The sequence below is a fragment of the Triticum dicoccoides genome, chromosome 7A (assembly GCF_002162155.2).
Source record: "Triticum dicoccoides isolate Atlit2015 ecotype Zavitan chromosome 7A, WEW_v2.0, whole genome shotgun sequence".
In the NCBI taxonomy this organism is placed as follows: Eukaryota; Viridiplantae; Streptophyta; class Magnoliopsida; order Poales; family Poaceae; genus Triticum; species Triticum dicoccoides.
In genome coordinates this window covers 163,661,125-163,674,845 of record NC_041392.1, presented here as the reverse complement: position 1 = coordinate 163,674,845, position 13,721 = coordinate 163,661,125, and the positions used below count along the sequence as shown (strand labels likewise).

Sequence of the window (13,721 nt, the reverse complement as noted above, 5' to 3'; positions counted from 1 at the left end):
CCTGCTCGTCAGGCCTATTTTTTACCATCCCAATGCAGCAACCAGCGGCAGAGATTTCGGGAGCATCTAAGCCCGGGCACCAAATCGCCCTGTCCGGCGAATGTCTCACATTCTCTAGCCACCGGGAGTTAATTGCTCAAAACCACCAGATTTATGGCTAGCGTACTCCCAAACTACCGTTTTTATCAAAAATCACAAAAAACCACCAACTCTGTGGCAAGTGAGTAACGAATCGCACTGATTCGAAATTGAGTGTGTCTAACAAAAAAACTGACGGGTGGGACCCGTCTGTCCTGGCTGATGTGGCAAAGACTAGTCCTAGTCAATGTTTGACCTGCTGAGGTGGATTGGGGTCCCACCTGTCAGCCACATCTCTTATCTCCACTCTCTCCCCTCCTCCTTATGGATACGACGGGAGCCCAGCGCCGCCGCACCAGGGCCGGGGCAGAGAGAAACCCCCGCGCGCGCCTACCTCCCCTCCTCTCGTGTCCTGCGTCGGTCGTCGCCGGTGGCGCCACGCCCCTGCCTCCCCCGCGCCTCACAGGAGCCGCGACCTATATCCCCAGGGCCCCAACCTTCCCGCTTCTCCTGGATCCGGCGGAGCCCAGCGCCACCACTTTGAGACGGGGAGCCGCGCTCGTCATTGGGCCTGAGCAAGGAAGCGGGGCCAGCTCCTCCTAGCCTCGACGCCGGCAGAGGGAGCTACGGGCCCAACCCCGCTACGACAGCCACCACCGCTATCCACGCGTCGCCGTCCTTCTTCGCTGATGGCACCACGCCCTGCCTCCCCTGCTTCAGCCGGATCCGGCGGCATCCCAACACCGGCACGCTAAGGCCGGGCGAACTCCTCCTGGCCTCGACGCCTCGCCCTGCTATTGCAGCCACAGCCGCTGGCCACGGCCAGAGGCGAGCTCCTCCCCCTCATGCCACAGAAAACCTCTCGTCTCCCCGTATTCCTAGCGAGCACCAAGCTCAGATGCACAAGAGCCACTGGAGCCAGAGGCGGGGAAGGTGTGCTGCTCGCCATGGCAACACTGGTGGCGGCGGCGCACCAAAAAACCCAAGGCGCATTGGCTCTTCTCCGCGAGGGCGTGCTAGTGAGAGGGGACCGGCTCGCCGCACACAGAGGAGGGGGCGGAGCTCATCGGGGTAGGGCGGACTGAGGGGCAGCATCGCCGAAGAAGAGCCGGGCAGACGGAGTAGGTGGTGTGCGTGCACGCGAGATGCTCGACGAAATGCTAGAGACGGACGAGAGAGAGAAAGAGAGACAGAGCGCGTGTTAGACTAGTCACTTGTCCACGTGTTTATTCTTTGCCAAGTCAGCCTGACAGGTGGGCCAGGAATGTCAGTTTTCCACTTAGTTGCTGCTAGCAGCTCGTTTAGTTCATTTTGTTATTCACTTGCCACAGAGTTGGTGGTTTTTTGTGATTTTTGGCAAAAGCGGTGGTTTCGAAGTACCCTAGCCACAAATCTGATGGTTTTGAGCAATTAACTCAGCCACCGGAGATAATTAATTTACTATCAGTAAATTAAAGACCATCATGGTTGATGATGTAATGAACTTTGTAAAATTAATGATATTTCAAGAAGTTAGCTTCAAACCATTAGTGTGAACTTCAAATGGTTAAGCATGACACTTTATAGATACTCCCCAAAATAAATTTTGGGGTCCATCTCTCAGCACTAGAGAGTATAATTTGATGAAATCAGTAGATACTCATATTTCTAGTACGCTATGTCATAACTTAATAAAATGTATAAGAGAACACATCGTTTAGCAATCATAATGTCAAATATGACAAAATGTGGGCTTAAACAATAGTGGTGATAATCTGCAAAGCAGTTGATTTGCACACTACCATTGAATTTTGCCTTTTTATTTGCGAACCCCATACCTCACTGGGAAGGCGTTGCGCGCTGGGCATCGGCGCGGTCGCGCGTTAAACAACCGTTGGCGGCCTTGCGCCGAGGCTGAGCCGCCTCGCTTCCGACGGAATCGCTCCGCCGGAAGCATGCTGATAACTTGTTGAGAGAGAGATATGTAATCAAGCGAGACCATCCAACAAATGATCGAATCATTCTTTATATACAGTGGGAACAGTCGCCTCCAAGGGATGCGAGAGACGTCGTCGTTCCAAGAACCGCCGTGACAGTAGGTGAAAGTGTGCAACCGCACATGTGAGAAGGAACAGGGATTATTCCCTAATAACCGCGATGATTATTTATTTTTAACAGGTACAGTATCACTCATTATATACCAGAACACCATAGTGCCCATGACGAGCCGACACCGGTCAAGCAAAGCTGATCACACCGCAACCTGGGTGAAGGCAACGGCTGGCTGCACGTCAACAGTCGGCTTGTGCGAAGTCTGCTCGCGCGACTTGGGACGGCTGTGACAATTTCCAACACTAAGTTGGACGTCACAAAAGTAGATTTCATGAAATTTCCATTGCTGTTATTGAACTACAAAATGCAAGTGGCATATCAATAAAACTAATGACGAGGTAGCATACCACCCCACATGTTTCACCGAAAACAATGTAATACAGCAATGTGCTCAAGCTGACAATAAGCTGTTCAAGCGGTAGCAGTAGGAACCTAAACAATATTTGTCCAGTAACATCATAATATTCACAACGATTTCACAAGTATGATTCTGCAGCAGCATCTACACGGCGGCATTCCATACGACCAGCATCTACACAGCGGCATTCCATACGAGCAGCTTCTACACGGTGGCATTCCATACGAGCAGCATCTACACGGTGGCATTCCATACAAGCAGCATCTGCACAAAAAACAAATGTAGAATGTAATTTTACAATTAAGAGAAATGATAGATGATAATGAGGAGTAAACATGAGAAAATTCTTGAAAACAGAAGGCAATGTAACAGATTCCTCTCACAACAGAGAATTGAACAGTAATGAAGAGTTAAACATGAGAAAAAATACAATGAGAACGACATATTTCACCGTTAACATTCTAATTCAGCCTGAACCGTTACTAAACAATATGCATGACACACTATAGTGAAACACAAAAGCCAGGTGACAGAAAGAGGAAAAAGAGTTGTATTAGTTCAAACAGTCAAAAGCAGTTGATGTCAAAAGTTTACCAGCAAGACTTCTGAGCAATATTCTGTAGTAGCAGCGTCTACACACAAAGAACCAGATATTAGACAATAATTTTGAAATGAAGAGTAAAGGAGACAAGATAATAACCAAGAGCAAACATGAGAAGATCTAGAAAATAAGTTTCCATGTACTCCCTTAGTCCAGAAATACTTGTCAGAGAAATGTATAAAAATGGATGAATCTAGAACTAAAATTCATCTAGATACATCAACTTCTCCAATAATTATTTCCGGGAGTAGGGAGTAATATATTTCACTCCATACAAAGAATTGGAGATCAATGAAGAGGTGCAGGATGGAAAATTTAGACAATGAGGGTCATCATTAACATCATAATTCAAATGGTACCAAAAGCAGTTAATGTGAAAAGATTACCAGTAACAAAGATACTAACTAGAAATACTTTGGATTATCATTCTTTAACAGCATTCGAGGAAGAGGACCTACAGACAAAGAAACAGATATTAGACAGTAGTTTTGAAATGAAGAGTAAAGGAGCAAAGAGAAAACATAAGAAGATTCTAGAAAATAAGTTTATGTGAAAAGATTACCAGCAACAAAGATAGCAACTAGAAAGACTTTGGATTATCATTCTTTAACAGCATTAGAGGAAGAGGACCTACAGACAAAGAAACAGATATTAGATAGTAGTTTTAAAATGAAGAGTAAAGGAGCAAAGAGAAAGCACAAGAAGATTCTAGAAAATAAGTTTATGTGAAAAGATTACCAGTAACAAAGATGGTAACTAGAAATACTTTGGATTATCATTCTTTAACAGCATTCAAGAAGAGAACCTACAGACAAAGAAACAGATATTAGACAGTAGTTTTGAAATGAAGAGTAAAGAAGAGATAATAACAAAGAGCAAACATGAGAAGATTCCAGAAAAAAGGTTCCCATGTACTCCCTCGGTCCAGAAGAAATGGATAAAAATGGATGTATCTATAACTATAATACATCTAGATACATCCATTTCTCCAAGAAGTATTTCCGGACAGAGGGACTAACATATTTCAGTCCATACAGAGAATTGAAGAGCAAAAAAATTAGACAATGCGAGTCGCAGTATTTTGAAATGAAGAGTAAAGGAGACAAGATAAAAATGAAGAGCAAACATGAGAAGATTCTAGAAATAAAAGCCAATGTAGCATATTTCACTCCGAACAGAGAATTAGACAGAACTGAAGACTTAAACATGAGAAAGTAGTGAACATCATAATACAGCTTGAACATAACAAGATGGTAACAATATGAGGAAGCTACTGAAGCTGTAGCAGTTGAAACACATCAAACCTTACAAGTTCATTTACAAGCAGTTCATGTCAAAAGTTCAATCAAAACAAGCATTAATTACAATAAGATTAGGACTTGGAAGTTTACCATCAATTTAACCTCGGAAGATCATAAAAAACATTGGGACGCGGAGGGCAGTACCACCCCGCCGCCAAGATTTCAGCAATTTTGTCGTCAACACACAGTACAGTCTTAACGAGAATCTTATTGATTTTGTCTGTCTCTTTACCAGAGTAGCCATCAAGATATTTATAGAGCCCTGAAATATCAAACTAAACCATTAATATAGTGTTAACAAAATTTTCTAGAGAGAGCAGAAGAAACAAGGCACAGATTATAATAATATACACAAAACAACTAAGATCAATGCCTAGCTACTAATTTGTATAATAAATCTGTAACTCACAGCTAATTTACAGGACAAGTTAGTTTGTTAAGTGTTAATCATTACTCTAAAACTTCAATGACATTGCGCTATCTACCAATTTATCAAGCAACCATACCTTCCTGCTCCACAAAAGGACATATATAACACCACTCACAATTAGATCAAACAAGTGCAGGTAATAATTGTAAAGGACATTCCAATTTAGGAATATGTAGATGATTGCATTAGACGGTGAAAACTCTAGAAAATAAAAGCCCATGTACCTTAAGTTAACACTTCATATGTATACAGTGATGCATACAGATTTAACATGAGATCTCTATAACAGACATTACAACAGTTAATTCTTACCTCTGCCGTAATGGCATCATCATATTATACAGAGAAACTATATCCCGTAGCTTATTCACAATGTGAGCCGGCTGAATTAGAAGACCTTCAGGAATTGTGAAGTAAGCGAGCTCCTACAAGCAATACAATTTTCTAGTTATTACTGTTACAATCTAGACCTGCAATAAGAAGATCACTCAAAATGAAATTACCATCTTATTAACACGATGGGAGTTCTCTAGGCGCCTGTAAATTCTCAGTTGTTGATCATAGTTCTTGTTCTTCTTGGAAAGATTCTCGTTTCCAGGCCTCCAATAAGCCCACTGATAATTCAAAGGAGTTGTTCGGTCATGACATATATGTTCATGCAAACCAATAAATTGCAAAGGTTTAGAGAATAGCACCACAAAAAAAACGTGCAGCCCACTAATAATTCAAGGAAGTGGTTCTGCCATGACATTATGTGCATGCAAACCAATAAATTACAAAGGTGTAGAGAATAGCGCCACTAAAAAACGTGCAGCCCACAGCTAAGTAACAAGGAAATCTAGTGCGGTGTCCATGTACAAAATCCAGTGTTCTAAGCAAGCACATGTCAGAAAATTTAACTAGTTCATTAGCGGCATTGCATTGCCCGCTACACAGGCATATATTAAAGTCGAGGTGCTGATAAGAGGTGTACACTGCACAGACATGCATGAACAGATATAACCGTTTAGAGCCGTTTAGAGCAGATCAAATTGGTACAAAACAGGACAGGTCAAACATCTCTAGATCACAAGAGTACGAGGAAGGGTTCGTCATGAGCAGAGAGAAGGGGAGGAGATGGCAGAGGGCGTCACCTGTGGGGGGTTGGGGTTGGGGACGGGGGCTGCTTCCTGGGGCGGGCCCTGCTGCACGGCGGCGCCCCTCTGCCCCCCCTGAGCGCGGCCAGGGCCGCCGCGGCCTGCGCGAGCACCATGGAGAACGGCGGCCATTGATAACCTGCGGGGATGAGGTAAGCTTGGCGAGCAGACGCTGGAAACCCAGGAGGGGAAACAGGATTAGAGTCGAACCAGGAGGTCCAACCGGTGGTGGTGGGCGTCTCCTGCGAGCGATCTGTGGCGGTGGGCGTCTCCGGCGAGCGATCTGTGGCGGCGGGCGTCTCCGGCGAGCGATCCGTGGCAGATGTGGCGGTGGGAGGAGGATAGACAGAGGGGGCACACCGACACCGGTATATATACCGGCGGCGTGGCGGCCCCCACATGTCAGCCTGCCTGGTACCGCGGCCGGCGGGAGGAGGCGCGATGGGGGCCGTTGCAGTTGGAGGAGGCGGGCCCACGCGTCATTGAGCGAGGGTTCGAGCGATGTGGGGCCGCCCCCTCCTTGGCCTGGGGGCGCCGCGCCCTTCCTTTGCTGGTGCATCTTGCTGCGCCGATTCGGTTGGTTCATCGTCGGTCCAAGCCTTGGCTGCTGCTGTGTGTGGAAGGCTCTGCGTAAGGAAGAAGAAAGAAAGAGGACGGGAGTGAGGCAGTGAGCAAAACAATGATGGCCATTGAGAGGAGGGGTGGGTGGGTGGGTGCACGCATACCTGTGCCCATTGATGGATGCCCATTGAGAGAGAGAGACGCCTCGGGGCTGAGGAGCCGTCGCCTCTTTCACCTGCATGCAGCAGTAAAGAAAGATGGGTAAATAAATTATAAAGGGAATGGGATGGGGCACGGGGCCCGGGCCCCGGGGTTCACTTTTTACCGCGCGCCGAGGGGTCCGCGTGGTCTTCACGCCAAGCCCCATCCCTCTGTACACAGAGAGGAGAGGAGAGGGCACGCGCGAGCAGAGTTCCTGAAAAGCCTACACACGCATAGGGTTACTGCAGCAGCTACGATGGAGCCTAGAGGGCATCCAATGCAGCCCGGATCAAATTGAGTAGAGTATCGTACCATATCACCCAGCCCAAGCTGGGTCATGCAATTCAATCTTCTCAAGATTTGCTCGCTGACTGCACCTTCTTGTGCAAGGCCGTCGCTGATCAATCAAAGCCTTTTAAACAATAAATTTTGGTTACTAGTCAGGCAACTAAGAGTACAAGAATAACAACTAAGTACTACCTCCGTCTCGGTGAATAAGTCATTCACGTAGTTCTAGGTTAACAATTTAACTATCTAAATATGTATTATATGTGACAAAAGATATGTATTTAGAAACTACATCATTGTAAAAATCTAGTGATATACTTTTCATGACATATAACACATATTTAAATCCTCAAATCGATGACCTAGAACCACGCGAGTGACTTATTCACCTAGACGGAGGTAGTCCTTAGTTGATGGAGTACAAGCACTTATAGCGTGATACTAGTACAAGAACTAGTACAAACACTAAGAGTAAGAGCGCTGAATTACTGAAACCCTAACAAATGCACTCCATCAACTGGCTGAAGCAAAAACTGAAACAATAATACTCCATGCTATTGCTAGCAGAACAAGCGCTACTCACCAGCTGCTTGGCGTGCAGATGCATATTCAGCTACAGCTCCAGCTCCTTGGCGTGCAGATGCATATCTGGAAATGATCCATCTTCCTGAAACATATAATACTCATCAGAACAACTATCATACTACAACAAGATACTGGGACATGGGGGGACACACTAATTTACCACACCTCAGCTTCAGCAACTGATTCACCATCGTCACTTCGTCAGTGCAGACCATGTTCGACACTAGGACATAAATTCAACAAGTGTAACCACAACTCAAGCAATCCTTCAGGAGGCATGTTCTCATCAGAGTACGCTGACCTGAAAAAAATTACTTACAGTTAGTCCTCTAAGCAAATATGAGCTTGGTGGAGTTAAGATAAATATGCAAGAACTAAATTATGTTCAGCAGCTATAGCCTCTGTACAATTGTGGATATGCCGGCTACCTACAATTGCATAGCAGCAAGGTAGCAGCAGCAGCACCTTTTGGCATATGTTGCTGAAATATTTTGTGCATCCAGTTAATTCCACCAACAACGGGAACACTGAGCAAGCAATGAATGCCTATCCAGCAGCAGTTTTAGGTACTAATAAGTAACAACAGTGAGCTAAATGAGGTACAAACTGAAACACCAGTGGCAAAACAACCACCTTAGCTAGTACGTGAGCATCAACCACACACGCATCATCATACAAGACCTAATATGATATGAATCAGAAGCAAAGCCTCATACAGGACCTCATCAGGCCACCCTAGCTAGTTTGGTTGCTCTCCTGCAAGCCACACATGAAAAACAAAGACCCAATTCAGTTAACAGGAAGCAGCAGAGAGGATATAAAATGTAGAGTAGGAGCATTACCACCATCTCTTTGAGCTTGCTTGGGCCGAAAGATTAGAGGTGCTGGTGCATCTGTTCGGTGGCTGCATCTCAGGTTCTCGAATGCCTCCTCCAGGGGTATGTTCTCCTGCAACATGAAGCAGCACGGACTTCAGGATCACAACAGCAAGGATTGAAGAAAGATCAAACTCATTGTCCATACAGCTAATACTTTTCCTTTTTGGCTTTAGCAGCTCAGTTGCACCACTTGAAACAAGGGTATATATAATTAAAAGTAACTCTGTGCATCTATAGCTACTACACTTGCAGCAGCTCCATTGCACCACAAGTGAAAAATAATATAGCAAGACCATCAAGGAAACCACTAACATTTAATAACAGGCCACAACTTTCGACAAAATGATAAACAGTAGTACACCAACCTGCCAAAGTCAATCTTGAGTTACTACTATATATTCTGTTGCTAGGACAAAAATCAAAACTTCCTAGCACTCACTGGATTCAGATTTGAATATGTTTGCTCGGAGTGTACGATCAGTTTAGGATTAATGATCAAGGAAGTTGGCCTTTTCCAAGACCCAACTTGCTCAGATACCATGGAAGGATGTTTGCTCAGAATATATGATCACGGAAGGGGGCCTTTTTTCAAGAGCTAACCTTACTCAGATACCGACAAAGGTAAGAAAAGTAGTCATATTATGCAACCCATGAACAAAGCAAAGTTACATGGTTTACACTTCAAGCAGGAAAGGATGCACGTGAAAGGTCATTGTGGATCCATGGTCAATTCAGATTTTTGCATGCTTGCTCAGAATATATGATCAGTTTAGGATGTTAATCAAGGAAGGAGGCCTTTTCAAGAGCAACCATACTCAGATACCGTCCTTGTGATTCATCACAGCAAGCATACAAAAATGTATGGAAACTAGTCATACTCATGCTACCCATGAAACCCAGTGAAGTACATGGTTTACAATTCAAGCAATAAAGGATGATGCAACAGAAGATCAAAAGACATTGTACAAACGATATCAGCATGTTGACGAAACATGCTCCAAGTACAGCCAAACATTAAGGTCTATAAAAGAATACTATATACTGCATTGGATATCGATCTTCCTTTCTCATGTCACATAAGCAAGCATGAGGGAACTCATGGGGTATCCGATTAATAAAATTGTAGAACGAATCTGAGATAGGAATATTTCTCACACATCTTCCAGAAGTTGAGCCATATTAATTAGCTCACCAATGATACAACTCTGACTTACCACACAGACTATAAATGTCTGTATCAGCAATAATATATCTGAGTTAAAATCATTGGTGCGAACATGGTAGATAAATGTTGCACCGATACTTCCGCAAAAATAAAATAAAATAATGTTGCAATGATACTTAAGGGCAAGTTAACCTTCCCCGCGCAGGCCCTCTCCTGCCGCACCCCTCTCACACCCTCAGGGACAGCCACCTATTAGCGTCAGTTGGGAGTAGAGACAGTTTTCTACTTGTCTCTGTTATCAGTCACACTAACGGGGTAGTTACTGAGAGAAGTAGCATCCATTATTATACATCTGCCTCTATTAGTTATTGCTTAAAAGTACTCCCTCCGTCCCAAAATATAAGAATGTTTTTGACACTAGTGTAGTGTCAAAAACGTTCTTATATTATGGGACGGAGGGAGTAGTTAGTTGTATATTGCCAAATCAGCGTTTTACTGAGAAAAGGTAAATCCCTGAATTAGGGTAGGGGCGATAACTGTCGACGTATCTGCACCAGAGCAGCGTATAAATCACAAGAACAGATATCAAAGAATGGCAATGGACAACTAAACTACCACTTAGAGGTAGGTGGTACACATTGATCACTGATACTGCTCAATTCCTACAGATCGACAGGAAACTCAGTACTACCAAAACAATCGCTTCTGGTTTAATCGGATTAGGTCTTAGCCCTCCCTACCTAAACAAACCCTAATGGAGGTCCAACTCCTAGAGGAAATTCACCAGCAGCACAATGCACTAGCTGACAGCCATGCAATATGAAACGACTTTGATACACAAGCAATTGACATACCTATCAAGCAGTTGCCAGCGGTTTCTGATATGTTTATCCACATCATCAATCTCCTTTTCCAATTCCCGAAGCGTAGCATCAACCTAAAACAGAGCAAAAATATATGTCAACAAATAACCCATAAATTATTCAATAGCAATGTATGGATGACCAACATCAATGGTAGCTCCACCAAAGAAATCTCTCCAACTAACAGACTTGGGGGAAGGCAAATGTAGGCATAGAGATCAGTGATAAAGCCACAGGCTGTAACTTTGTTAACAAGAGCAACCAAGACCCTTATACTTCTAATGCTGACATGCTATACTTCAATCGTTCTTTTTTTAGGCTAAAGAGAGAATTTGCTGCATTAAGAAAGAATTGTCACAATCATTTTGACATAAAGAACACAAGGAGGAGCTTGTGCCAGTGACCAAGCATAAGTGCCTAGAGCTAACTTGTGAGTAACTCTCAATCGTATACTTGAATGTAAACTACCACAGTACCTTGTAGTATAACTCTTTTGATGCTAGTTCAGCATTTTATTCCAAAATATACACGCAATATAAAGGTGGAAATGCAATCAAGCAGGTGTCAACAGTATATGCAGGCCAGGACCGAGTGAAAGTTAAGACTAATTCAGGATGCAGTTTATGATGAAGAGATCCATTCATACAGTCTAATTCAGGATGCGGTTTATGATGAAGAAATCCATTTGTTCTGTTTAGTATCTCCAACTAACAACGGAATGATACTAAAGTAGGTCTAGTAAACTACTAGGCCAAAAACTGGTACCACGTACTGCCACCGGGTTACAGGAAAAACTGGTATAAGGCCGAATACAAGGCCAATTAACCCATGTACTCACTACAAAGTAGAAACCCATGGGTAACAGTTACCTTGTATCACAACAGCAGGCGATCAAACGATACTTATTTCTACAAATGTTGAGAAAACTATTTAAGATGTTCAATTAAGTACTACTCAGACTCCTCTGTGTCTTCTCTTTCAAGCATGGAGTTATATAGTTTTATCTGCATTCCTCAACAATTAAGTACTACTCAGACTCCACAGTAAAACAGTTCATACATGCAACAAACAAACAAAAAATGCTGTATGGTAATTGTCCTTCTGACCCCACTTCAAAAATTCACATCGTACCTCCTTGTTGACAAGGCTCAGGAACTCTTGATGCTCCTTGCTAACAGACTGCAATGTAAGTAATTATGGCACTATCACTAAGAGTCCGCGAAGTAACGACAGAAAATACAGATGGACTAGGATCATACCGATGCAGATGCCAGCACAGCCAATGCTCGACTGATATTACAGAGCTGCTCCTGGTCAAGTGTGTCATGCCGTTTTGCTTCTATCATTTCTTCTTCCCTAGCAGTAGGGCCAGTCATTTCCTTTAAAGCCAAATCTTCTTCAGCAGCCTCCTGTTCTGTGAGATTTGCCTTTTCTTCCTTCTTTTGTTTTGCCTTCTCTTCTTTCTCTTTCTTCTTCTCTCCTCCTGAATAGTTTCATTCAAAGCATTAAAATAACTGATTACATGTTCAGTAACAGCATTACGCTAAGTTAAAATAAACAGGTAACAGCTGAGTGTTAGAAGCAATACAGCACTATGCCAAAACTAACATACTTGGGTAAGAACCTTATGCTAAAACAATTGGTTAACAGTTCAATGTTAGCAGCACCATGCAGGCTTCCCCACCGCCGTATACACAAAGCTGGTCGGGCGGTGCTTTAATGCTATAAACTGCTCCATTTTGTTTAATGCTATAATTGGTTAACAGTTCAATGTTAGCAGCACCACGCATATTTTTTAACGCTATAAACTCCTCCATTTTGTTTAACATATCTGAATTTTCTATTAGATGAGTTGCTTGAAAACAGGTCATTTGGCTACACTGTCTGAGAAACTAGTGATGATGCTAAATGAGCATAATTATAGACTTATCAGCAGAAATTAAGTGCTTCTCTTAAATCAGTGGAATTTGGATCATCACAATCCTACACAACTAACGTTAGATCAGCATATAAACAGGCTCTCAAAACCTTTGGTTCATCCAGACATTCTCACACCTATGTATAAAAAAAACAATACAATCTACGTATGTGTTACACACCTTGATAAGTTCTTCCTGCATCTCAAGGAATTTCAGTTTTCTCCTCCTCTCAGAAACCGAATCTTCAGATGGCAATACTGTCCCAATTGTATCCACAACTTCATCTGGCAAAGAAGACACTGTTGCTACAACAGCATCCATGGGTTTCATTCTCCCAGCCAGGGTAAAAGCTCTGACAGCATTAGCAAAGATGAGTAAGCACGCAAGCCCAAACAGATCTGTTCTAGCCAATAGCCAGTGGGAAATACATTAACCAAATTTACCTTGAAAGTATGAGAAGAGAAGATGGCACAACAGCATGATTAAGCGATGGATCCAACCAGTCTCGTAGCTGGGCAGAAAATAAAATTGCAAGGAATTAATACCAAAGTTTAATATCCATTTACAAGGTACTCCCTCCGTTCCAAAATAGATGACCCAACTTTATACTAACTTTGTATTAAAATTAGTACAAAGTTGAGTCGTCTATTTTGGAACGGAGGGAGTAGCAGTTTAAAAAATTGAACACAAAGAAGTTGTGATGAAAGGCAGTGCAATCCAACTTCAGATATGCTTAATTTCTAAGTGGAAGCTGAGGCAATGGATGCTGTTTTCCTTCAACAGTGCGTCAGGATAAAATGTAAAATGAACCGGCTGATGAATTCATATCTGTATATGTCTGCTCAGAATAATATATGATCAGTTTAAAGTGTACAATCAAGGAAGGAGTCCTCTTCAAGAGGCAACTTACTCAGATACCGGCCTTGTGATTCATCACAGCACTGCATACAGAAGGTCGCCGGAGTAGAGCCGCCAGATCTGGACCGGCCTGACGCCGTTGGCCTTCGGGGTAGCCAGCTGAAACGGGAGATCAGGTCGACCGGCTGGAGAGGGACGAAAGATCCCGTTTTTTGAGCCGCTGTTGGCGCCGGCGCCGGCCCGGGGGAGGGGGAAAATCTGGATCCGCGGTTTGGGGACGGGAAGGGGCCATAGGTGGAAGCGGAGGCGGGTAGGCAGGGAAGTGGGGAAGGGCTAGGCATGCGGCGGGGAGGAAGGCCGGAGACGCCGGGTCGCCGGCGCCGAGGGGGGAAAGTTTGGATCCTCGAC

The 13,721-nt window shown here is 43.8% G+C and overlaps 1 long non-coding RNA gene, 1 other non-coding gene and 1 pseudogene across 12 annotated transcripts; all 3 read right to left on the bottom strand.

The window, feature by feature from the left end:
• Nucleotides 1–2,436: 2,436 nt before the first annotated feature.
• Nucleotides 2,437–13,715, bottom strand: LOC119328679. Of its 11 annotated transcripts, none has more exons than XR_005159084.1 (24): nt 13,366–13,715; nt 12,899–12,966; nt 12,636–12,807; nt 11,796–12,019; nt 11,668–11,715; nt 10,528–10,610; nt 8,473–8,578; nt 8,264–8,386; nt 8,063–8,176; nt 7,796–7,931; nt 7,629–7,712; nt 7,070–7,169; nt 6,882–6,980; nt 6,721–6,791; nt 6,206–6,621; nt 5,993–6,134; nt 5,363–5,473; nt 5,172–5,284; nt 4,520–4,691; nt 3,867–3,933; nt 3,691–3,758; nt 3,515–3,582; nt 3,122–3,159; nt 2,437–2,791 (listed from the first exon to the last, which is right to left on the bottom strand). It is a non-coding gene; the product is annotated as an uncharacterized LOC119328679 (long non-coding RNA). The 11 variants fall into 11 exon arrangements; XR_005159083.1 differs by having other exon boundaries at nt 8,063–8,111; XR_005159081.1 differs by lacking the exon at nt 8,063–8,176 and having other exon boundaries at nt 6,875–6,980.
• On the bottom strand, nt 9,253–9,358 carry LOC119334839. Its single transcript, XR_005161596.1, has one exon. It is a non-coding gene; the product is annotated as a small nucleolar RNA Z118/Z121/Z120 (small nucleolar RNA).
• On the bottom strand, nt 13,291–13,405 carry LOC119334840 (annotated as a pseudogene).
• Nucleotides 13,716–13,721: the final 6 nt, after the last annotated feature.